Source organism: Bos javanicus, chromosome 22 (genome assembly GCF_032452875.1).
Source record: "Bos javanicus breed banteng chromosome 22, ARS-OSU_banteng_1.0, whole genome shotgun sequence".
Lineage (NCBI taxonomy): Eukaryota > Metazoa > Chordata > Mammalia > Artiodactyla > Bovidae > Bos > Bos javanicus.
Window position 1 is genome coordinate 41,916,945 of NC_083889.1, and position 26,790 is coordinate 41,943,734.

Here is a 26,790-nt window from a genome sequence, read left to right on the forward strand (position 1 = left end):
ATGGAAAACTCTACCTGGATAAGATGGGGCTTACTATAACTAAATCCCAGGAATATTGATATTTAAAAGCACTGGATGCTGGACTCAACTGACTGGAAGCTGTTCCCTGGTTGAGTATGACCTATCTACTAGCCTTTGCATTCTAAAAGCTCCTCAATATGGAGACATCTTAGAACAGCCCCCTCCAAGTACTTCTGCTATTAAAACATCAATCTCTATAGCAGTATCTTTTGCCTACCTTGTGGCAAACTTTCCTTAAGGTAAAGGTCTTTTGTTAAGATGAATCCAGTCCCTATTTTGTCAGTTGTCACAAAGCCTAAGGTTGAAATTGTGAGAAGGTACAAGTGTTTGTACTGAACTTTTCACCTTCCTGACCATAACTTGTGTGTTCATTCAGTCATGTCAGACTCTTTTTGACCCTATGGGCTATAGCCTACCCACCTCTTCTATCCATGGGATTTTGCCAGCAAGAATACTTGAGTGGGTTGCCATTTCCTCCTCCAAGGGATCTTCCAGACCCAGGAATTGAACCCGCATCTCCCATATCTCCTGCATTGTAGGCAGATTCTGTACCGCTGAGCCACCCAGGAAGCCCTTTCACCTTCCAGCTACTAACTTCTACAGATCCTTCCCTTCTGCCACCAGCCCCAGCTGCCCTGATAAGGAATGAGTAGCCAGCCAGGAATGGTTCTCCAGAGGTTGTCCTGACCTTTGATTTGTGTCCCAGGCCTCCAGAAGATGCACCACACCAAGTAGATTCTCTCTTAGGAATTTAAAACAAACCACACAGTTAAGTTCCCAGGTGGTGCTGAGAACTTTGGAAGGGTTGGGATGCAGCGGGTGGTGGCACACGCACAAAGTCCAAAGGTTCTTAAGACTTCAAGGCAAGTGGCTGAGGGTTAGAAGAGATCAGATATATAGGAAAAAAAATATTAGAGAAAGCGAGAGAAACAGAAGTGAAGGTCACGTCAGTCCCAGGAGCTGCCTTGGTCTGGACCTTATAGAAGTTAGGTTGTGTACCATCCCCTAGATTCCTGGGAGACTTCTGTACAGAAGAAAGATGGCCTTTAACCTTGAGCTAGTGGAGAATGTCCCTGCTCCTTTCAGGGGCTTCCCAGGTGGCTCAGTGGTAAAGAATCTGCTGCCAATGGAGGAGCTACAGGAGATGTGGGTTTGACCCCTGGGTTGGGAAGATCCCTCGGAAGAGGAAACGACAACCCACTCAGCATCCTTGCTGGGATAATCCCATGGACACAGGAGCCTGGCAGGCTACAGTCCATGGAGTCATAAAGAGTAGGACACGACTAAGCACGCATGGATTCACTGTTCCTCAGCTGGAAGATCCCTTATTGCTACGATGAGGGATAGGATGCCTGAATGAGAGTCACCTGGATGATGGTTAAACACACTCAACACTGGTCTCCCTCCAGACCTCCTGAAGCAGAAAACACTAGGGATGCATACCGGGGATCCACATTTTTACCAAGCACCACATACCCCACGGGAATCTAAGATCAACATTCCTTACAGAAATACCTTCAAAGGCATTTTGCATATAACAGTTAATGAGAATATGAAGAACAAAAAGTCAACTTTTAACTCTATTCAGTTTTCAGAACTTATTATGTTCACATTGTCCTTAAGTCTTTAAAAAAAAACACACTGCAAATGTGAGAGGTGGTTAAGTTAGCACACAGGCAGCAAACACTTGTGCTAATCACTACTTATTATTGCGTCAAGTTCCAGCTGTTTTCCTTAAGCAAACATGTGCCTATTAAAATCGGTATCACATATAGCTTCAGTTTCCCCTTCTGTCCCTACACTACTGTGTGTCATAAAGAAGCTGCCATGTAATAATTGTGATGATTTCAATGCAAATGAAGTGAGAAAGCTGATGTCAAACTACCTCCAGAATCACAGAATTACAGAGCTTAGTCTTTCAACAAATATTTACTAAAAACTAACTCTGTGCCTAGAACTCCACTGGGCACAAAAGACATAGAAATAATAGATGCCGCCTTGACCTAAAATAGTTATAACCTTGCCTTGGAGGCTGGGGAAGATAGACCTATAATTTATAACGCAATTTATTAAGACTACCAGGAGTGCTGTGAACACCAGAACAGACATACAGCAAATGCCACTGGGGACATTAAGGCAGTGGAGTGGACTCTAGTGGAGTGTGACAGGGGAGGGACAGGTAGGTGACCTTCAACTCCACTCAAACACTGTCTAGTACAATACAGACTGTATCTGGGTGGGTTCATTCTCTTAATTCTGGAATTGAGAGTTAGGAACATGTTGGTTTACAGATGAGCCATGTCCTGTAACCTCAGTTTATGAGTAATAAAATAGTTATTTTAGTCTACATTTGCCATCTGCTCTGTCTTATTTCTCAGGTTGGTCAAAATTCAAGAGGGGGTTATTATTTATTAGGGTCCCTCAAAGATCCCAGCACAAAGAAGCTAATAAGAAAACATTTTCCTAGAACTTTTCTACACTTCATGTCAACAAATATTTCAGCATCTGAAGACAGGGCTATAATTAAAGACGTACAGATCTTACCATTTAAGCTTAATGAAAGATGGTGCTAGTTGCAGAGAATCCACCTGCTGATGCAGGAGACACAGGAGATATGGGTTGGATCCCTGGATCAGGAAGATCCCCTGAAGGAGGAAATGGAACTCCAGTGTTCTTGCCTATAAAATCCCAGAGGCAGAAGAGCCTGGCAGGCAAATTTGTAGGAACTCTTTTGGATCAACTTACCTAACAGAACTATGAGAGGTGCTTGACCAGCGTATTTCGGCAACCAATGGGTGCTCAAGCGACATTCATTGACTTTGCTGCTATGCTAAAAGGGGCTCCGATGTCACAGAGTAATGCTGAGCATCCGCTTACCCTGGGTCCTCCATGGCTGAGGTTGCCATTTGGTCAAAATGTTAGCAAACGCAAGCCTTGTCACAAGCCTTATCAGGCACTAAAAGTCAATTATCTAGAGTCCTCTCCCCACCCAGAAGGTGAATTGATATTAAATTGAATCCTTTTTGTGCTGTTATAAAATAAGCCCTTAAAAAACAATGAGCAAATGGAAAATAGAGTGTCTTTTATTGATTGTGATGTTTCCTCTTAACTCGATTCCGGCAGGGGAGCTTCTTCGATGGCACATGCGCGGAGAACAAGGGCACCGCCGCGGTCGATAGTTCCCGGGAAAATGGACGGCCTCGTCCACCTAATGGATCTCTCCAATTCCCTTCAATGGGATCCAACTTGGGATTAGTCACGCAGCAGATTTTTCAACAGTTCCTCTAGACTCTGCTTTCTTTCAAAGCAATTTGGTAAATGTCAGCTGAGAGATTCAGCTTACTTTCATGATTTAAGGACTTTTTTTTTTAGTTTTTTAAGACTCTGAGGTGTTCTTTTGCTTTTTGTCTTTGAAGCCATGGTAGTTTTGATTTTTGTATTACTTAATTCCCCATATACCCCTCACCATCCCCTAATGTTTTAACATTCAGATCAGTTACTGTAGTACATTTGTCACAATTAGGACACCAGTATAGATAAATCTAGACTTGATTCGGATTTCATCAGGTTTCCAATTATGTTCTTTCTTTTCCAAGATTCAATCCAGGGAATGATACTGCATTTAGTCAGCCTGTCTCCTCAGTCTCCCCTGGTCTGTGACAGTTTCATAGTCTTTTTAATAACCTTCACATTTTTGAAGAGGAATTGGTCAGGTGTTTCACAGAACATCCCTCAGTTTAGGTTTGTCTGAGTTTTTTTCATGATTACCTTGGGGTTATGGGTTTTGGGAAAAGAGGCTGCAGATTTAAAGTGACTTGCTCACTGTGTTATATCAAATGGGGTACCAGCTATTAGTGTAACATCACTGGCAATGCCAACCTTGATCCCCTGGCCAGACAGTGTTAACCAGGTTTTCCCCTGAAAACCTTTTTATTTTTCTTTTCTTTGAAATCAGCCAAGTCAAAGCTATGGTTTTTCCAGTAGTCATGTATGAATGTGAAAGTTGGACTATAAACAAAGCTGAGCACTGAAAAATTGATGCTTTTGAACTATGGTGTTGGAGAAGACTCTTGAGTGTCCCTTGAACTATAAGGAGATGCAACCAGTCAATCCTAAAGGAAATAAGTCCTGAATATTCATTGGAAGGACTGATGCTAAAGCTGAAACTCCAATACTTTGGCCACCTGATGGGAAGAACTGACTCATTGGGAAAGACCCTAATGCTGGGAAGGATTGAAGGTGGGAGGAGAAGGGGACGATGACAGATGGTTGGATGGATGTGAGTTTGAGTAGGCTCTGGGAGTTGGTGATGGACAGAAAAGCCTGGTGTGCTACAGTCCATGGGGTCACAAAGAGTTGGACAGGACTGGGCAACTGAACTGAACTGAAGCCTAAAATGCAGTTGAGGGTATTTCTAAACATTGTGTTGTTCAAGATACTAAAATGTAAAGTGTCGTTATTATGTTAATCTTCATAGTAGGCTGGGGAAAGCAGAGTGGAAAGTATTTGGAGGAGAAAAGAGAAAGGATATAAACTTACTTCAAGTTAAACTTTTATTTCCAAATTCTATAGTAAGACATTTCTTTCAGATACTAATCTACGCTGAACAACTGGTTGATTTCAGCAGTACAGGATTCAGCCTCAGAAGCTTCTGTTAGTTATGAGCAAGGCAAGCTGAACCACTTTAGAGTTTTATGTTGAAATTAGCAATTGCTAACTGAAATTGTCAACTTCATATCCAAAAAAAAAGAAAAAGCAAGACTACAGGTCTGTGTAATTCATTTATCTACATCTTGGTGGGGGGAAGCAAAAAGAACGTTTTAATCTATTTAAAATCTTACTGAGGCAGCACCTAGTGCATAAGTAATGTCCCTGTGTATTCTTCATGCTAGCAAAATCTGCCCTGTGCTAAAGCCTTGCTCCTCAAAGTGTGATTCGCAAACCAGCTGCATGCACGTCACCCAGGAGAAATGCAGAGGCTGAGGTCCCACTGTAGACCTACTGAATCTAGGGCTGCCTGTAACTAGATCCCTAAGTGCTGGAGAGGCATACTGATGTTTGGGAAGTGCTGCTGTAGAGAATGTTACTCAGGAAAGCTTAACTGTGAAAGATAAACATGGGCCTAATCAAAAGCACGTGTATGGGCTTTCATCTCTCTACCTTCAAGCCAATGACAGTCTGTACATTTTCAAAGCACAGTTTGCTAAAGCAGTTGATAGTATTGCTTGGTCTGCGAATTATGCTATATGATTTACCTTGCAAAAGCAAAACTGTTCTCTTGAACAGATATGCTAGTTTATAGCTTGAGGTAGTCAATGCACAAAGAGATATGCTGTAACATAATCTTTCTTAAAAAAATAATGGGTGGAAAAATAAAGATCCAAACAGAATCTGACAAAACATGAGCCATAAAAATATATATAAATTGGAGTACATTAAAATCAAGAATTGTTTATCAGAAGACACCATTAAGAGGAAAAAGGAAACACATAGAAAGGGAGATGGTATTTGTAATTAATATAATTGATAAAGTATTTGGAAGATATAAAGAATGAGTCAATAAGAAAAAAAGAAAGACTCAGCATTCAAAATTTGAAAAAACATTCTCGGTTTACAAATAAAGATCTGTAAATGGTGCTACACAAATACAGAGGAGTCCAATCTTATCAGAAATAAGGAGAGAAAGTTATGATGCCAAACCACTACTACTTAACCACTAGAATAACTAAACAAAAGTAAATGGAAAACCAACGCAAAGTAAACTCCAAGAGTTGGCAGTGGACAGGGAGGCCTGGCGTGCTGCAGTCCACGGGGTCAAAAAGAGTCGGATACGACTCAGTGACTGAACTGAACACAAGTAACTGACATGACCAAGGATTGGCAAGAATATGAAGCAATAGGAACTGTTTGTATTAATATAAATTTGTACAATTTGGGGGAAAAAATAATAATCTATTAAAAAGGAGACTAAAAAAGGTAAAGCTACTTATTTTGAATCTCACGTTATAACAGAGACAAGAGAGGCCTCTGGGCCCAGTGTTTTTATCGTAACTCACTTTCTCACTGTGCCCTGTTGCAGCTTGTACTCCTAGCAAATCTGCCAAACAGACTATTATTTTTAATCATACGTGTAATTCAAATGAGCCTCACTATATCCAGACCCCATTCCCCACATGACCTCTGAACCCTGGCTTCACATCTGTCCTCGGACACCCCTCCCACGCTCAGGAAACACCCTCTAACACTTGGACGTCCTGATGTGTAGGTCAATCGTGATTTGGGGAAGAATCCAGTCCCTGAGCTGAGATGCAGTGTTTTTCAAAGAGACATGACAAAGGTCACCCTGGAGACAACTTTTCTTAACAGATGATCCTCCTGGGCACCAAAGATGAGACGCCAGCATGGACCTCGACTCAAATATCCTGCCGACATCCTGCATTTTGACAGCTACAATTCTTCCTTTTTCAATTTCAATTCGTATTGATTTTCAAGATTCTCATTTCAGAGATGTATGCTATCATTGTACTACAGTGTTTAGCAATTTATCTGTGCCTGCTTTTATATGCCAGATTGATCCTTTCCCACTGAAGCTGCAGGCGGCCGCGCATCATGTTGCTACTCAGGTGCCATCTCTGCTCACAAGCTATTAAACTGAGACATTTCACCCTCTCACCTGAGGAAAAAACATACCAGGGGAGGTGCATATCTGGTAATGAAGCAGAAGGCAGAGGTTGGCAATGAACTGCTTCTGAGAAGAAAAGCATAAATTAGGAGGAAGCCAGATCCAAGGTAGGCAAGGGGCACAGAAACATCGCCTTGTGTTTCCATTAAAAAATGCCCAGAGTCCCCTCCGAGATGTCAGGGAGAGAAACCACATTAAATGATTAACTACTTGTTTGGTTCTGGTCATGGGAAGAAATGGTGAGCATTTTTTTTTTTTTTTTTTACATGTGCAAATAAATAGAACAGGTTTTAGGAAGCAGCGTGTGTGCTCAGTCACTCAGTAGTGTCTGACTCTTTGTGACTCCATGGACTGTAGCCCACCAGGATCCTCTGTTCATTGGATTTTCCTGGAGCAAATACTGGAGTGGGTTGCCATTTCTTCCTTCAGGGGATCTTCTCAACCCAGGGACTTAACCCAAGTCTCCTGCATCTCCTGCATTGCAGGCAGGTACTTTACTGCTGAGCCACCAGGGAAGCCCCTTAGGAAGCAGGGAGAAAGAGAATAAAATGACTTTGGACAATGATATATTTCTTGCTGGGCAGGTTTTCCAAGAAAGAAATTCTAGAGTAAATAGTGGAACTTACTTGAATTAAAGTAAAGCATTCATACTATAAGAACATACTAAAAGAAAAATGCTTCAAAATTTAGAAATTAAAAGTATAACCAAAACATTTAGGAATTACCATAATTACTTATTTTTCCTCTTCAGCCTAATTCCAACTATTCCATTTGTAGTGACTGTGATAATTGTCTTTCCTTTTTGACAAGGGTAGTGTTTCTTTACGTCAACACTTTTCCTCACACTTTCTTCTGATTCCATCTGAAACTTCCCAAATTCCATAGAACACTGAAGGGCTAGCAGTCATGGGCCTCCCTTCTCTCCACCTAACTTGACCCCCCTTGGCCAAATATTACATGGGACATACTTATACTTGTGGGGGGAAAAAAAAATCATTGTTTTAGAAATTTCAATTCAACTGGGCTTGTTTGTGATATAGTTATACTAAAAATTCATTCGTGTATCTGAAGTTTAAATGTAACTGGGCATGTTTGGAATATACCTATGTCAGGAAGACCCCCTGAAGAAGGAAATGGCAATCCACTGCAGTATTCTTGCCTGGGAAATCCCACAGACAAAGGAGCCTGGAGGGCTACAGTCCATGGAGTCACAGAGAGTCAGATACGACTTAGTGACTACATAACAACAACAGCACACTAAAAAACTATTTGTTGGTTATCTGAAGCTCAAATTTAAGTGGGCATATGTGGAACCTACTTATATAAAAATTATTCATCATTTACCTGAACTTCAACTTTTACCAGCATCCTGTATTTTATCTGACAACCCAATGTAGGAGAGCAAAATGTTCCCAGCCAAATGTATCTCTTTGGCATGAGGATCAACTTAGGTTGATTATTTTTAAGAAAAGGGATAGTCAGGAAGTCTTTCTTTTTACTTCCCCCTTAGCTGGCTAGCGGAGAAGGCAATGGCATCCCACTCCAGTACTCTTGCCTGGAAAATCCCATGGACAGAGGAGCCTGTTAGGCTGCAATCCATGGGGTCGCTAAGAGTCGGACACGACTGAGCGACTTCACTTTCACTTTTCACTTTCATGCATTGGAGAAGGAAATGGCAGCCCACTCCAGTGTTCTTGCCTGGAGAATCCCAGGGATGGTGGAGCCTGATGGGCTGCCGTCTATGGGGTCGCACAGAGTCGGACACGACTGAAGTGACTTAGCATAGCATAGCATAGCTGGCTAGAGAATTTAGATAAAGGCTGTTCCAGGAATAGAGCCATCACCAGGCATATCTGCAAAATATATAGACTATATGAGTACATGGAAAGAAGGAAATTCAGGGTCCACTCAGTGTCTCCTGTTTCTGCTTGGCCCAGCATATATTTGATTCTCCATCATCATGTGAACTGCTTTCCCCCCTTTGAAGTCCCAAGGCATTACCCCCAAACATCCTCTTTTGTCTTTAGCTGAAGATGGTATTTAAGGGGAAGGGTTCAGCTATTTTGGCACGTTTAGTCAGTTTCCCTGGGTCTTTCCCATGTACACGTTATTAATTTTTTATTTTCTCCTGTTAATATCCCTCATGTTCAGTTAATTCTCAGATCAGCCAGAAGAGCCTAGAAGAGTAGAGGGAAATTTCTTTCTCCCTGACACTTCATCATACCCACTCTTGCACACTCTCGGTTGCCTCATTTCCCTTAAGAAATGTGCCTGCTGGGTTCTCATTCCATAAGGCAGCAATTAGCAAATGCCATCTTAGTGCCAACCAGCTGGGAGTTTGGGATAAACTAAGTTATTCTGAACTGCATTTTGTGTTGAGTCCTTATCCTGCCTTATCTTTGCTAGAGCTGGTGGGCTCCCTTAAGTGATAGGAGAGCACCACCCCTGAGGACAGACTTAGGGAAACTGATTATCCTGTTATTAGCCTATTATCCTGTTTATGACACAGAATGACTGAGGCATGCCACCTCAGGATGTGTCTGCTGCAACGTGAAGACAGTGCTTTGGTCCACAGAAGAGCTCACCTTGACAACCCAAAACACCTGAGAAAGAGTCTGTGAAATTGTACAGGGCACAGTAAATGAGGGCAGGAACTAACAGTGTGAATCCATCCTTGAAAGTGAAAGTCGCTCAGTCGTGTCCAGCTCTTTGTGACGCCATGGACTATACAGTCCATGGGATTCTCCAGGCCAGAATATTGGAGCAGGTAGCCTTTCCCTTCTCCAGGGGATCTTCCCAACCCAGGGATTGAACCCAGTTCTCCCACATGGCAGGCAGATTCTTTACCAGCTGAGCCGCAAGGGAAGCACAAATCCACCCTTGCTCTGACACTATTCCTGAGTGATCACTTCACTCAAAAGTGACCTGTCCATGAAATCAATGTCTTAAAATGGCAGGCCATTCTAGATTACCTCCATCAGTAGGCCCAATTAATTACAAGGGTCTTTGAAAGGCAGAAGAGAGCATCATATAACCAAAAAGATGGCAGTATGAGAGGGCCAGAATCCATTGTTTCCGGCTGTGAAGATGGAGGAGGAGGTCGTGAGCTAAGGGCTTCAGATGACCTACATAAGTTGGGATAGGAAAGGAAGCACATTCTCTAGAAGAAACTTGGCCCTACCAAAACATTGATTTTGGATATCTGACTGGAGAACAGTAAGATAATAAATCTTATTTAATAGTAAAATTGTTTAAACTCAAAAAAAGAAGTGATCTGTCCATTCCCAGTGCTGTTTAGTTTGGGTGGGGTATGTAAGTGTGTGCACATGCCCAAGTGTATGTGTTCCTGGGGCAGTGAGTGGCCTAGAACTCCCAACCTCCTGTCTGCTCTTCTCTCAAATTCTTTAAGAGCCTGGAAATTATTCAACATGTCATTTCCCTTCCTCTTCTCCTGGCATCTTTTATTCAGAAGCCTTTTATAATCCACACATGCATGTCAAGAGAACATCTTGGGGCCAGATCCCTGCAGCCTTGAGTCTGGAAGAGACTGGCTCATCTGTGTGCATCTTTCTGACATGCTGCATCACCCATACAGCCCTTACAAAGGCAGTGACATTTAAATTCACTTCACAGAAGATTCTAATGATGTATGTCGGGGGACAGATCTGCTAATGGGCTGAAACTTGAAAAGGTTCCAGGTATTCTTTATGCAACCTTGAGCTCTGTGCTGCATAATGACCCCCTTTACAAATAAACCTGTAGGACCTTGGTGTCCGTGTCAAGTTAGAAAGGCAAAGACTTTACCTTTCTCTAACATGCATTAAGGTACTCAGTAGTGGGGAGATGGGGGGGAGAAGAAAGGAAATAGGTTTAGAAATATTGGCCCAAGTGAAAAGATTCACAGGAGACGTGTCTTGAGCTTAGTGTAATGAGATGACCCTGAAATGTGCAATTATAGGGCTTGAAGAAACTTCAAAAACATATCAAACCCAGTTAACTAGAAAGGCTGGATGGGGCCTTTTTCAGGCCTGGAAATTTGATTCTTTTGAGAGCTCCTGATGTCATGCACACAAATAGCAACATGCAATACTTCATGGTTTCAGATGTTTTCCTACCCTTTTATTTTCTCTGATTTTTACAAGTAAACTTTGAAACATGGTTATTCATCCCATGTTTTAAATGAGGAGAGATACTTAAAAGTGATTGGGCAGAATTTCCGTTGCCACTGAACTCATAAATACACAGCCCAGATTGTCCAGCCTGAAATCTTTATCCAATGTAGCTTAGAGACACCAGCTGCAACCCAGGCACTATTCTTGACATAGGGTGAATAAGATATACATATTCCTGCCTAAAAGAGCTTAGCATAGTCACTCTCCACAGATATTAAGTAAAACTCAGTATTATGAGACATACAAACTACTTCACATGTCTTCGAAAAGTGGAAACAAGCCACATGAAAATGTATTCAATATAGTCAATACATACTGAATCTTGAGTCATTTGTGGCCAGTTTAAAGAGACAGAGGAAAGAAACGGATATTAGAAGCAAGAGAAAAGAATCAGTGAGAGGAAATTCTAGTGGGATGAAGTAGGAAACAGCAGGTAGAGAGACACTGTTTCATACTCAGCCCTGCTTATTACCAGGATGGGAACCGTTGCCCATCTTCTTGCCTTTTCAGCTTTCACCACTTGGGGCTTCAGACATTTTGCTCTAGGAATATTGAGTTCTCCCTTCATGGTATTCATGCTGCAGGATATTCCCATGCAGAAGTCTCTACCAGCTCCTTTACCTCTATCATTCTTTTCTCACAACATAGATTTCTTTCTACTTACTGTGAATAAATCAGACCTCCTAAAACTGTAGACTCTGAGACTGAAATTCATTTCTGATTCATCTGTCTCCTAATCCACCTTGCACAATTTCTAGCACCTATTAGGTCCTCAATAAATCATCAGTGGATTAAGTTTAAATTCAGGTTTCTTCATTCCTAATTTACCACCTTGGGTGAACAAATCAGACCCTATTTAAACAAGACTAACTTTTATATCCACTAGGCCCAAAACTCTGTCCTATTCCAGTAAGTTGAATATGCTCACTGAGTTTTTATCAATGAAAGGTAACTCCACTAGCTTATGAGGACAGAGGATGAGATGGAAGACACAGAAATTGCTCTCTAAGAACTTAGACTATGTTCCTCCTCACAGTGTGCTTCACGTGTTAATTCAGAACTCACTAGATTAGTCCTCCTACCTGGGTTACCTAGGGACGAACTTGCCCACCAGGATTGCCTCCATCTTTTCAGCTGCCCATGAGCTTCACTGAAGGGTGAGGGGGGAAAGAATCTGTCAAGTGAGTCACCTGGATTTCATCCAGCTTTGTGCTGATGGGTAGACCATCTCCCAAACGCTATGGCCTGAATGCTTATGTCCCCCAATAACCCTACCCTCACAGGTGATGGTATTAGGAGGTGGGACCTGTGGGAAGTAATTACGTCATGAGGATGAATCCCTCATGAATGGAATTAATGCCCTTAGGGAGAGAGATCCCAAAGAGCTCCCTGACCCCTTCCACCAAGTGATGATGCAATGAGAAGTCACCAAACCAAAAGAGAGACCTCACCTGACCATGCTTGGTAAACTGATTTTGGACTACTAGCCTCCAGAACTGTAAGAAATAAATTTCTGTTCTTCATAGACTACTCAATTTGGTATTGTACTAGACCAAGACACAAAATAAATGAAGAATGGACGATGGCATAGAGTACACATAAATATATCTGAGATAAGTACAAACATCAAAAGTATTATAATTTGTCATTTTCTTTCTTAATGAGAAAGATGACAACTTACCAAAAGAAATCAGTGGGGAACGTTCTCTACCTTGTATGATGCTTTCCAAATGAGAATATTGTCTTAGATAGAATTCACAATGTCCTCTAGCATGTCCAGTATATTGCTGATGTTCAGACAAAATTTTCCTCATGTGAGATCAGATGGGGGATGAAGATGAAGTACAGTTCTCACTTGTTTCTTACAGAATCTTGAATTTTTAAAAATTAGGACTTTCCATAGAAATCAAGATGACTATGTTATAATTGTAATCTAGAGTAATTAATCTCTTGGTTGTACTAAAAAAAGCCAGAATTTCAGATTTCACAATTAAGAAGCCCTAATGAATAAATCACTGGATCAATGGATGGCATCACCGACTCAATGGACATGAGTTTGAGTGAATTCCGGGAGTTGGTGATGGACAAGGAAGCCTGGCGTGCTGAAATTCATGTGGTCGCAAAGAGTCGGACATGACTGAGAGACTGAACTGAATGAATGACTATACTATGGTATATCCTTTCAATGGAATGTTATTCAGCAATAAAAAGAAATGAGTTATCAAGCCATGAGAAGACATCAGGAAACTTAAAAGCATATGGCAAAGTTAAAAAAAAAAAAAAAAAGCCTATCTAAATAGATCAGTACTTGCCAGATTTATGTAGGGGAAGATTGAATAGGTAGAGCACAGAGGACAGTGGAGGGCTGTGAAATAATTCTTTATATCTACTATAATGGTGGGTACATAACGGCTTTCCAGGTGGCTCAGTGGTAAAGAATCTGCCTGCCAATGCAGGAGATATGTATTCAATCCCTGGGTCAGGAAGATCCCTTGGAGAAGGAAATGGCAACCCACTCCAGACTTTTTGCCTGGGAAATTCCATGGACAGAGGAAACTGGTGGGCTATACAGTCCATGGGGTGCAAAGAGCAGCGTGTGACTGAGCAACTGAGCATGCACATGGATACCTGACATAGATTTGTCAAAATCCACAGAATGTGTAAGGAATGAACCCTAATGTAAATTACGGACTGTAATGTAGTAGTATCAGCAAATAAGTTGTAATTAATTGCTTTTTATAAAGCACACTAATCCAAGGTGTTAATAACTGGGGAATCTGTGGTGAGGGTGATGGGAGGAGCTTTGACAGGATATATAGGAACTCTTAGTGTTGCAGAAACCAGTAATTGAGAAACCAAGCACCACACTTGGAGAGTTAGTTGGAGAACTCAGGTTTATTACGCCGGTGGGTCCAGAGGAGTTAACAGTCCAAGCTCTGGGCCCCAAGCGAAGGGTTACAGAGTTTTTATAGACCTACTATAGTGGGCAACGCTAGCTGCTAATAGGCTGGTTTAAACCAAAGGGTTTCGCATGTGCGGGAACAGTGGTCAAGATGGGGAGGGGGATGCCTGCCCTTTACATAGACAGGCATGATTAAGCAGGTTTGCTGTGGCTAGGCAATTGCAAAGAGCAGGACAAGGGTGTATGAGATAAGCTCCAGTTCCTGGCATTATAAGTCCCCACGTTCTGAGACTGTGACCTACGTGATCCAGACATTGCAAGGAGAAAGCTGAGTTACAGAGGCAGAAGGAGCAGGAGGTTATGTAAAATTTTAACTTTTCCTCTTCACTAGTACTTTCCACTCAATTTTTCTGTTAGCCTAAAATGAAAATAGTTATTAATTTTTTGAAAAAGCAGCCCTATAAGAAAAAAGCATATTGGAATGAAAGCTTAAAACTTAAGAAATCAAAATAAATTATTACTGACCTGTTTTTGGAGGGGTAACACAGTAGATACGGGTGGCCTGTGGTGGTGTTCTTGTGTTATTCATGATAGATAGTGTGAATTTTGAGAGGCAGAAAGGTGAGTTTTAAAAGCTTGCAAAAAAATAAAAGAATAACCTTGCAAGCAGCACTGGATCATCACATGGCAACCAGAGATTTGAGATGGGAAATCAATTAAAAAGGCTGAGTAACATGAAGAAGAACGTGATAAAGGGTCATGATAAAAACTGAAGAATTACAGGTAAGGAAAATACTCTTATTAAAAGTGGGGAAATGTAAGGAACTCAGAGAAACATTTTTAACTGCTATATTTGCTTTAGTTTCAAACACAAGGTCACTGCAACTATAAAGCACTGTGCAGTCAAAGAGCTCTATCTGAATCTCTCATAATCTTTCAGGAGTGTAGGGCAGAGAACGATAGCAGGCTGTAACTCAACAACTTTTCAAAACTTTCTAGTACTTTCTCACCCTTAGTGATTTTCTCTCACCCATTCTCGATTTTGCCTTCAGTAGAAAGATTTTTCACATTCAGATGGTTTGTAGACACGGCTTGCTTTTGCTCATAGCATCAGGGCAGTAAGATGAACTAAAGCAGTTCTGATGCGGTTTCTTCTCCAAATTTATTTCCAGCTGTACAAAGAAGCCAGGTGAAGGGTGGGGAGAAAGTGAGTAACCGGAGTTAGCTTCTTTTCTTGTCATCCTCTACATTAACTCAGATTCCCCAAAATCTTCCTGGGGTGGGGGTGGGGTTGAGTCACATCACCCATGGCCAATGACTTAATCATTCAGGGCGACATAATGAAACCTCTATAGAGATTCCAAAGTAACAGGCTTGGAAAGCCTCTCAATTAGTGAACACAGAAAGGTGCTAGGAAGGTGCCACACCGGAGCGCTCATGGAAGCTCTGTATCCCTTCCCCCTGCTCCTGAGTTGTATCCTTTATAATAAACTGGTCATAGTAACTAAAGCGCTTTACTGAGTTCTATGAGTTGTTTATAGAAAATTACTGAAGCTGAGGAGAGGGTGGTGGGAACCCCTGAATATATAGCCTATCAGAAACTTGTGACTTTCAACCAGCATTGAAGTAAAGGCGGGCTTGTAAGGCTGAGCCCTTAACTTGTGGGATAGTGCTAACCCTAGGTAGACAATGTCAGAACTGAATTGAGGTGGCGGACACTCAGCTGGCATTGGAGAATTGGTTGTTGGTGTCAGAAAACACCACAACCTTCTGCTTAGACAAAAGATACTGACTGTAGCCCTAACGAAATGAGATTGAAAAAATGAGACTAAAAAAACAAAGAGCTTAACAAGTGAAAAAGTTTTATTAACATCTGCACTGTACACACACATGGGAGTATCCAGTGACAATAATTCAAAGATGCGGTTAGAACACGGGCTTATACAGAATCTTAACAAAAGAACAATAAATTTTTAGAAATTTGAAAAGACAAAAGTAAAGGACTTTTTGCTTCAAGGGGTAACTGATCATGGAAAATCAAATATATAAGGAATCTAGTGGTAGATGACAGGCTACAGTCTAAGGGATCGCAAAGAGTCAGACACAACTGAGCAACTGAGCACAGTGGTAGATAAGTACCAGTGTCAGCAAGTTTTGCTCTGTGGATTCCCTTTATGTCATCTCTTGGCTCGTAAGTGCCTAGAGTGATTAATTTCTGTCCTTTTTGGTAGAGAGGGAAGGGGTACACCTGTACAAATTTATATCCTAATTTTGAGCAAATTAGGAAGAGCAGAGAGCTTTTCTTTATACCTGCCACTTCTCACTTGCCTTTGGCTCAAAATAATCCATATGCAAAAGTAGAATATTTGGGGATGGTATATTCTGCTACCTTTCAACTGGAGTATCAGTGAGGAATGGTCCTGTGTAATATCTTTTTAAATGTTACTGTGCTCAGACCAAAAAGCTGGATATTAAATTTACTGAACTTGCCATTGTCAGAAAGCATCCAAAACTCTCAGATAGCTTTGAACACAGAACTAGGAGGTGGGGGAAATTAAAAAAGAAAGAAAAGAAAGAAAGAAAACTTCTCTGGGGTCAGAATTAAAGTGGTATTCTTAAGAGCACATCCTTGTTCATGACCTCTGGCTAGACTAGGTCACACTGGTAAAGGAACACAGGTGGGGGGTGGGGGGGGTGGCAGAGTAGAAACTGGGGAAACTTCTGGAAAACATTTATTAACTACTATGAACCAGGAATTGTTCAAAGGGATTTGTATGTTGTATATCATCTAAGCAGAAATCTGAGAAAATTAGTTTTCTTTATTTACAGAATGCCATCATTCCATTCCAGAGCTTCCTTGGTGGCTCAGTGGTAAAGAACCCTCCTGCCAATGCAGGAGACCTGGGTTCAATCACTGGGTTGGGAAGATTCCCTGGAGAAGGAGATGGCAACCCACTGTAGTATTCTTGCCTGGGAAATCCCATGGATGGAGGAGCCTGGTGGGCTACAGTCCGTGGTCGCAAAAGAGTCAAACACGACTGAGCACACGTGCGTGCACTATCCCAGTCTACCTGCAGTTTTTTAGGAATGACAATAAAGATAAACTAGTCTCACCCTTGATATAAGACAACTCAAGAGTTCACATAGGTATAGAAAATCCAGAATACTAGAATTTGCACTATCAATAAGATAGAATGTCACAGTTTATTCCCTCTATCTTTATCAGATAGATGATAGTCCTTATGTGTGGAAGGCAATGAAAATCTCAGTGAAGGGATTAAGTCTGAGATTCTTGTGGAAATGATTATATGACTTAGGCCAAATATAGAAAATGTGTCTGAATGGACATGTGGTATATTTGAAGGTAATTTGAGAGTACTTTTCTGCAGTATTAAGCAGAAAAAATATAATGTTTTCTACTTGTACTCTTTTCTGTTTTGATTTTTAATATTTTATTTGCATACAATTCTATTAATGCAATTTTGTATATGAACATCCTTCAGTTTTAATTTTTGTTGCAAGCATTACTATGCTTCCCAAAGCTGTATTTTTTTTTTTTTTTAATGTTGGCTAGTGGTGGCCCCGGAGAAGGCAATGGCAAGCCACTCCAGTACTCTTGCCTAGAAAATCCCATGGATGGAGGAGCCTGGTAGGCTGCAGTCCACGGGGTCGCTACCAGTCTGACTCGACTGAATGACTTCACTTTCACTTTTCACTTTCACACAATGGAGAAGGCAATGGCAACCCACTGCAGTGTTCTTGCCTGGAGAATCCCAGGGATGGCAGAGCCTGATGGGCTGCCGTCTACGGGATCGCACAGAGTTGGACACGACTGAAGCGACTTAGCAGCAGCAGCAGTGGTGGCCCACAATGAATATTTGATACCTGAATGGATGAATCTACTTTCCAACCATAAAAGACTAGAAAAATAAACTGAGGTATATCCACACAATTCAATGTGGGGCATTGAAAACTAGTATATTTATGCACTATTTTAAAAGAAAAAAAGTAGGAGGACTCACCCTTCCCAAATTCAAAACTCACTGTAAATAAAATAAGGTGTTGCTGGCATAGTAAGAGCCATGTAGATTAATACAATAGACTTGAGAGTCCTGAAATAAGACCATATACCTATGGTCAGTTGAATTCAACAGGGTGCCAAGACCATTCAATTTGAGAAAGAATAATCTCTTTCACAAATGCCATTAGGACAGCTAGATAAACACATGCAAAAGAACGATTTTGACCGAACCTCTTCCTCACACCATGTAAAATAACTCAAAATGGGTTAAACACCTAAATGTAAGAGCTAAAACTATAAAGCTTCTAGAAGGAAACACAGGGCTAAATTCTTGATGACCTTGGGTCTGGAAATGGATTCTTACATATGACACCAAAAGCACAAGCAAGAAAAAATCAATAAACTGTACTTCACAAAAATCTAAACTGTTGCGCTTCAGGAAAGTGATAAAGAACCTATAGAACGGGAGAAAATATTTGGAAGAGCTGTATCTGATAAGGATCTAATAACCAGAATAAAGATCTTCCAAGTGTCCACAAAACGACAACTCAGAGTACACAAAGGACTTGAAAAGATACTTCTCCAAGAATGATAGACAAATAGCCAATAAGCACATGAAAAAATCCTCAATGTCATTAGTCATTAGGGAAATGCTAATTCAAACCACAAGACACAACCTCACACACACTGAGATGGTTATCATTTAAGAAAGAAAAAAAGTATTGATAAAAAAAGTAACAAATTGGAAACCTTGTACATTGATGGGAATGTAAAATGATACAGCTCCTATGGAAAGTAGCTTGATGGGCTCTCAAAAACGTAAACACAGAATTACCAAAAAGTCTGTTCTTAGATGTACACCTAAAATAACTGAAAATAGGGATTTAAACAAAAATTTGTACATTAATTTTCATAGTAGCACTATTCCTAATAGTCCAAAAGGTTAAACAACTTAAATGTCCATCAACTGATTCATGGATAAACAAAATATATTATAGTTACACAACAGAGTAGGTTTCAGCCATAAAAAGGAATGAAGCACTGACTGATACGTGATATAACACGGATGAAGCTTGAAAACATTATGCAAAGTAGCAGAAGCTGGACACAAAAGGTCGTATGTCACGTGATTTCACTTTTCAAAAAAATATCCAGAATAAACAAACGCATAGAGACAAAAAACGGATAGGTAGTTTCTGGGTGCTGGGAAAATTGGGGGAATAGGGAGTGATTTCTCAATGGGTACGACTTCCTATTGGGTGCTCAAAGATTTTGGAACTAGGCAGAGATGATAGTTGCACAACATTGTAAACATGCTAAATGCCACTGAATTATACACTTTAAAATGGTTGATAATTGCATGACATATTAATTCCCCCCCCCCAGTTATGCTTACAGAAACACCCAATACCCATGTTCATGGCTCACTGTTAAGAAAAGCAGGACACAAAGCAATACATATAAATAGAATGCCTACAACAAAAGAAAGGAAGAAAATAATGCAAAACACTAACAGTGGTCATCCTGAGTTATAAAATAATGGGTGATTTGTTCTTTATATACTAACAGATTTTCTGAGTTTATCTCAACATGCTTTCCTCTTAAAATCAGAAACAGCAAAGACACCTTATTTTAAAAATTAAATAAGCAGAAACCCTAAAGCTCTTTCCACTCTAGTATTCCTAACCTGAAAAGGAAGCTGGGTGAGGAGAAGGGGAGGAAGAGTAAGTAATAAGTAATAACAGAGGAGTTTCTCAGTTAACAGACTAGAATGAGGGGCGGGAGGTCACCCAGCAGAATACCAAAAAGTGAAACTGAAAGAGCTTTGCAGAACCTCAAGAGAGACCCCTGCCTGCCACCACCAACCCAGACCACACTCCTTTACAACACCAGCTCCATAGTGGATCAGGCAGGAGTTTGAAGACAAAATTCAGGGAGAATAATCATGGGTTATCTGGGAAAACAGAAGGAATTTGGATGCTGTGGCTACTCTTTCAAGTAGTGGTTGACCAGGAAGCCCCATTTGGCAGTGTCTGAGTGTACGTGGCAGAGATGTGACAATGTTCTTAGGCTTCCCTACAGATCCCTAGGCTTCCTCGCCATTAGGTTGGTTCCCCATGTCTGGTTCTACCTAATGGACTCTGGGTGGAAGTGAACCTTCTAGACTGAGACATGTGCTATGGACAGCATACATCTTGGACAAGGTAGAATCAAGATTGCTGGGAGAAATATCAACAACCTCAGATATGCAGATGATACCACTCTAATGACAAAAAGCAAAGAGGAACTAAAGAGCCTCTTGATGAGGATGAAAGAGGAGAGGGGAAAAGCTGGCTTAAAACTCAACATTCATATAACTAAGGCCATGGCATCTGGTCCCATCAGATCAGATCAGATCAGTCACTCAGTCGTGTCCGACTCTTTGTGACCCCATGAATCGCAGCACACCAGGCCTCCCTGTCCATCACCAACTCCGGAAGTTCACTGAGACTCATGTCCATCGAGTCAGTGATGCCATCTAGTCCCATCACTTCATGGTAAATACATAGGGAAAAAGTGGATGCAATGACATACTTTATTTTCTTGGCCCCAAAATCACTGGGGATGGTGACTGTAGCTATGAAATTAAAAGATGCTGTTTTTTGGAAGGAAAGTTATGACAAACCTAGACAGCATATTAAAAAGCAAAGACATCACTGGCCAACAAAGGTCCATATAGTCAAAGCTAAGGTTTTTCTAATAGTCATGTATGGATGTGAGAGTTGGACCATGAAGAAGGCTGAGCGCCAAAGAATTAATGCCTTCAAATTGTGGTGCAGGAGAAGACTCTTGAGAGTCCCTTGGGCTGCAAATTCAAACCAGTCAATCCTAAAGGAAATCAACCCTGAATATTCAGTGGAAGGACTGATGCTGAAGCTCAAGCTCCAATACTTAAGCCACCTGATGCAAAGAGCTGATTCATTGGAAAAGACTCTGCTGCCTGTAAAGATTGAAGGCAAAAGGAGAAGAGGGTGGCAGAGGATAAGATGGTTAGATAGCATCACCAACTCAATGGACATGAATCTGAACAAACTCCGGGAGATAGTGAAGGACAGGGAAGCCTGGCATGCTGCAGTGCATTCGGTCACAAAGAGTCAGACAGGACTTAGAGACTGATCAACAAAAAGCTACCAGACAGAGCAGGCCCAAGTGGCTTTTATTGTGTTAAACTCCTGCAATCTTGGTATTAATTTTCCTTATACAGAAATTGAAACTCAGAAGCAAGGTGCTGTCATAAAAAAAACCCACACAATATAAGCATCAGAGTAGCTGTCGGGCAGCAGGTAACAAGGGACTGGACGGCAGATGGTAGAAAGTTTGTGACTGCTGTTTTGTGGGGGCAGCAAATTTAGTGGGTCTGTGTCCATGCTGTCTTAGCAAGCAGACTACATGCTTATCATACAGAAAACATATGATTAGTGTGTGTTGGTTGCAACTGGCTACATGTGGCAAGATGTTGCTAGAAAGACGAGCTAGGGGAAGAAGAGGTCAGTTTATAAAAATAAGTACAAGGAAATATGTAAATAAAATTTAAAAAATATATAAATATAAGGCCTCAACATTTGGGGTCTTACATTTCAGATGCCCAATTAAATATTTCAACTGGATAAAATGCTTCAGAGGAAAGACTCCAGGATGTAGCAGGATGAACAAGTCTAGAGACCTAATGCACAGACGTGATGACAGTTAATACTACTATACTCGATGCTGGAGACATGCTAAGAGAATAGATTTCCCATAAGCATTCTTATCACACAAATAAAAGGTAGCTATTTGAGGTAATGTATTATCTTGGCTGTAGCAATCATTTTATTACTTTAATGTGTATCAAATCGCCATGTTGGACACCTCAAATGCATATAATTTTTTATTTTAAAAATACATACAATTTTAAATCCATACTAAGCTAATAGGTAGAATATATGTCATTTTTTAAAATTTGTGAAGATGTTTTTCTTAAATGTGTTGGTCAGTTATATCACTTCTTGTGAAATGCCTCCCTATACACTTTATTTTATTTCTATTGAGTTATTCATCTTTGTCTTTCTGATTTATGAAAGTTACATGTTAAACACTTTATGCCCTTTTCTGGAAAAAAAAAGTGAGGGGGCTGTGGCTTTCCTACTTTTTGTATAACACCCCTACCATAGCCTGGAGGTAGTAGCCATTAATTTGGGAGGAAGAAAAAAAAAGGAAGTAGATTTGAGTACTGTATAATTACCGACACATAGAACTCAGTAGAAGCAATTATCGGAAGCCTACTTAATTCTCCAGGGAAATGTACTGCCAAAAGAAACTGGAAGTTGGAACTAAAAATCCTTCCTCTGACTGAAAATGACTCTTAGATCTGCATCTCCCTCCCCCACACAGGAAGTAGACTGAGGAATCTGTGTAGCTCTGCGGGAAGCAATGATCCCCCATGCATACTTTACACATGGTCAAAAAGAAGACAGGGAAAGGAAGAGAATCCCCCAGAATGTCTCTGGAGGCCAGGATTCACTAAAGAACAATGGGCAAGGGAACTCCTTTACTGGAGCTTAATCAAGGAATCCCCCTAACCTAGGAGGATAGGATACCTTACAATGGATTTCAGCTTACAGACCAGGGGCTATTCGGTGACTCCATTCTGTCTTTTTCCAAATAGTAGGAAATTATTTGGAACCTCAGTAAGGGTGCTTATTATGAGTATCCTGCCTGCCATTGATACTGATGAGTAAGGGAAGGCAGATTGATTGATTGTTTAGTTTTTAGATCTCCATATAAGAGCTGCCATCTCCAAACCTGAGAGCTATTTATACAGCACTGTCTAGATGTTGTAGCCACACGTTCCAGGAAACAAACTCACTCAGAAGGACAATGCAGATAGCGGGGTGGAGTTTATTACACCAGCGGGCCCAAGGTAAAGTCTCCTCTTAGCCAAGGACCCCGACCAGTTTTTGTGAAAACCTTATATACTCTAAGTGTACGTGCCCAAACCCACCTCCCCAAATTTCCTGAAACTAGTCTGAACAAAGGAAAAGAAAGATACAATCAAAAAGTTAACCTGTGATTCATATGCCTTAAGCCTAGGTAGTGAACAGTGGACAATTATCATCGGCCTGTGGTCATATCCCAACAAGCCTAATAGAATGTATAATTCTATTTGATTACACAGATAATTAGGGTATTCTTTTAGGCAACGGAGAATCTAGGTATGAGCCCTGGGGCTCTTCCTTCTAGGGGCCTGGTTTTCCAGTTGGTATGTTGTTTCCATAGATACTGGGCATGTAGCTCAAAGTCCACAGTCGGGCCCAAGATGGAGTCCTGCTTTCAAAATAGAGCCTGTTCTGTTTCCTCCTTCATAGAGATGCTGGAATTTGAGTTGGATTGCTTTCCAGACATCCATGTGCCCCTTCTGCATTTCTACCTCCACTTTCCCTCCCCGCTCAGCCCCCTCCCCCAATGCTGAGGTCAGGGCCGTGTAGTAAATTTTACCACTGGACTATGAGCCAGTATGTCTTATCCATTTCTCTCTACCCCTGCACTCAAGACCTTGCAGGTCACATATTCCTGGCAGCATAGCTATGGGGGCCACGAAACTACAGTTGATCTAATATGAACAAGAGATAATCTTGGGGTATTAAGTTTGGGGGGATTTGTCTGTTATGGCAACTAGCATTAATAAGCCTGATCATATAATAGATTTGTTACATGATACAGGTATTTCAGTCAGTGTAAACAAAGGACAGGATCTGACTATGAGAAGCTAACTTCAGAGCCCAAAGCGGTGATGCGAAAATAAAGACTGATCTTGGGATTCAGCGTGTTCCCTGGAGCATCAAGTTACAGATCCAGATCATCCTCCAACCCACCAAGCATCTCTGGGCAAGTCACCTGAATACTCTAAGCCAGTCATCCCCAAACTTTTTTGGCACCAGAGACTGGTTTTGTGGAAGGCAATTTCTCCATGGACTGTTGTGGGAGGGGATGGTTTCAGGATTATTCAAGCTATTACATTTATTGTGCACTTTATTTCTATTATTATTATTATATCAGCTCCACTCCAGATCATCAGACATTAGATCCCAGAGTTTGGGGACCCCTGCTCTAAGCTTCTGCAAATTATTTGTAGAAGAAAAAAAGGGGGACCACATTTCCCAAGGTTTTCCAGCCATAAATACAAACATCTAGGGTTCTTCTCCATCCATATAGGCTTATATGCATCTTCCCCCTTTTACAGTACAGAAGAGTCTGGAAGCTTACACTGGGGGTTGGCTCACAGAAGTTTCACGAGGAATGATTCCTCCGCATCCTCAAAGTTGACTCTCAGTGGCAGGATGACCACAGTCGGCTGGGTTCCAGCCAGCCAGGAGGTATGTCTCAAGTCTTCAGTTACTAATGATGGTTAGAATGCAGAATATTCTGATTTGAAATCTAGATCATCCTTATGAGAGACATGTAAGAAGCCTCCTTCAGTGGAGTAGCAAAGAGAGAGATTCAGCAGCTACTGGAAGTACTTTGGGTTTTCTCGGCAACCGTGCTGTGGACATGGGCCTGCGGCTGGTGTGTCATTACCAGTTGTGACAACTGTGATCTCTAATTATAGTGCGCTGCTTACCCTGCAGCTGTTCCCCAAGTTTCACCAGATGTGGGGTACTTTCATTCATCCAGTTTCACAGGGAATTGGTGTGTGTGTGATTGGTATTAGTCGATGTAAACGACTTCACTGCTCTCAGTGGCTGTCCTTCAGAATGCTAGTGGTGGTCTAAGAGCCGGGAAGGGATCCTGATTCTTTACTGCAGAAACCCAGATGGCCCGTCAGCTGGCTCCTTCTGCGCACACAGCAGACAGGCCCCTTTGTTGTATGAGCATGTCGACTACAGCTGCAGTTACCTGGTGACAGGATGAAATTACACAGACAGCGGTTTACTACCATACCCCCAACTCGGTAGTCAATTTCTGAGCGTAAGCCACTCTTCCAGGGAGCATGTAATTTTCATACCTGTTTAATTTCAATCCTCTCTTGCTTGACAGAGTGATTTCTCACCCTTTATAGATGGTGCCATGCACCCCTCAATTGGATTTCTTCTCCCTGCTGGTAGAGTTTGTTCTTGCCTGAAGTGTTGAGAGAAACAGTCCTGTAAAAGCAGTTAATTTAATTGAGATTGCACATACACACACGTGCACACAAGTACATGGGGGGTTTTTTTCCTCCCTTTTTCTGACACACAAGAGAATTGTTCCTATATTTTTATTTCCCAGTTTGTTAACTATTTATTCGTGGCCTCACAAAGCAAGCTTCCACACAGATAAATATGAAGCCTATAACAGCTAAAATTTTTTTGGTGGGGGAGTGGTGGGGCCTGGGGCTGGAGGCAATCTAAAGATACAGTTGACCAATAGCCATTTTCTTCTGTACTGAGTCTATAATAAACAAGAAGTTGCCATAATTTCTAGTCCATCATCAAGTTCTTTCCTAAACAACTTCTTAAGATTTATAGAATCTAGGTTAGTGATTCAACAAAACTCTCAGTTTGTTGTTGCTTAGTTGCAAAGTTGTGTCCAACTCTTCTGGAATGCCATGGACTACATCCCCCTAGGCTCCTCTGTCCATGGGGTTTCACAGGCAAGAATAATGGAGTGGGTTTCCATTTCCTTCTCTAGGGAATCTTTCTGACTCAGGGGTTGAAACTGTACCTCCTGCATTGGCAGACAGATTCTTTACCATCTGAGCTACCTGGGAAGCCCAAAGCTCTTAGTACTCAGTCTGTCATCAGGTCTTAGCCCTGTGACTGGAAAACAACCAGCATCATCTAGGATGTAGATACCATAAGAAAGATCCTGAGAAAAATGATGCACTTGTACAAACCTGCATGCACACATGCCTGCACACACACCCCGCATTCTTTTTCTGGAGTATACTCAAATCAGAGACAAAACCAAAAAAGATAACCCATCCAAAACTATCTCCTGACCTGGAATCCTCATTTTCACTAGCAGCACACATGTGTGTTCTCACAGCTCACCTTTCTTTTGTCTCTTCCTTTGAAAAGGGGGCACTGGTTGGAAAGAAGACCTCTCCATAAGCAAGGAGCTGACTGGACAAGTCACTTCATTTTCCTGTCTCTTTCTCTCTAACAGTATCTCTGTTTGTATCTTTGAGAATGCCAATAAAGAAATTTGTCTTTCTGGAAGATAAACTTCAACTTGTTTTAGTTTTACAAATCATTCTTTCCCTTTCCAGATGTCTTGCCCACCAATCATGTTTCCCAGTGAAGTAAAATGCATATAGCATGCCTAAGGAGGACTGCATGTGTCGGGGGCAGGGAACAGTAGCTTATGTTTGTGTAAATCAAATGCATTACGGGGCCCCATGAGATTCAGTCCCAGTACTGCCTCATAACAGAGACGCGGGTCCATCAGCCAAAGCATCTGTAAAGTTTCAGTCTTGCAGCTCTCAAAGAATATGACTGAAACCCTAATTTACACGTGATTCTTAAAAAGTCCTCTTTAAGATGATTCTTAAAATCCTCTTTCCTGTTATCTCCAATTCATAAATTCTACAACTATTCCAGAACCTCTCCAAATCATTTACTCTCAATTTTTAACCAGAAATGCTCTTAACTCTCTAGCCCACATGATTCTGAGAGAGAAACATAAACTATCGACATAGAAACACATATATACCTGTATGTATATATGTCAGATATACCACTCATATGTATATATATATGGCATGTACTCATATAAGTGCATTTCTCTATACATATATACATACACGTGTTTGTATATTGCAAGCACACACATTCAATCCCACAGTTCTGCATCACAAAAACTTATAAACTGGGCCAGCAAAGTAATTCTCCTTAAAAATGCAGAAGAGAAACGGAGCCAGCACGGAAAATAGCTTCTTCAAAGGGATGGAGAATGATTTAAAAAAATAAATAAATAAAACAAACTCCTGTGTTAATAA

At 41.2% G+C, this 26,790-nt stretch overlaps 2 long non-coding RNA genes across 2 annotated transcripts in view; one reads left to right on the plus strand and one right to left on the minus strand.

Moving 5' to 3' along the window:
* Window positions 1-1,896: 1,896 nt before the first annotated feature.
* On the plus strand, window positions 1,897-4,787 carry LOC133235268 (uncharacterized). The gene is made up of 3 exons (XR_009732507.1): window positions 1,897-2,200; window positions 3,145-3,335; window positions 4,611-4,787. It is a non-coding gene; the product is annotated as an uncharacterized LOC133235268 (long non-coding RNA).
* Window positions 4,788-11,886: 7,099 nt separating this feature from the next.
* The window catches only part of LOC133235269 (uncharacterized), a 364,846-nt gene continuing 349,942 nt past the window's right edge, over window positions 11,887-26,790 (minus strand). The window contains exon 5 of the long non-coding RNA XR_009732508.1: window positions 11,887-14,949. This is a non-coding gene — a long non-coding RNA (uncharacterized LOC133235269). The remainder of the gene's footprint in view (window positions 14,950-26,790) is intronic.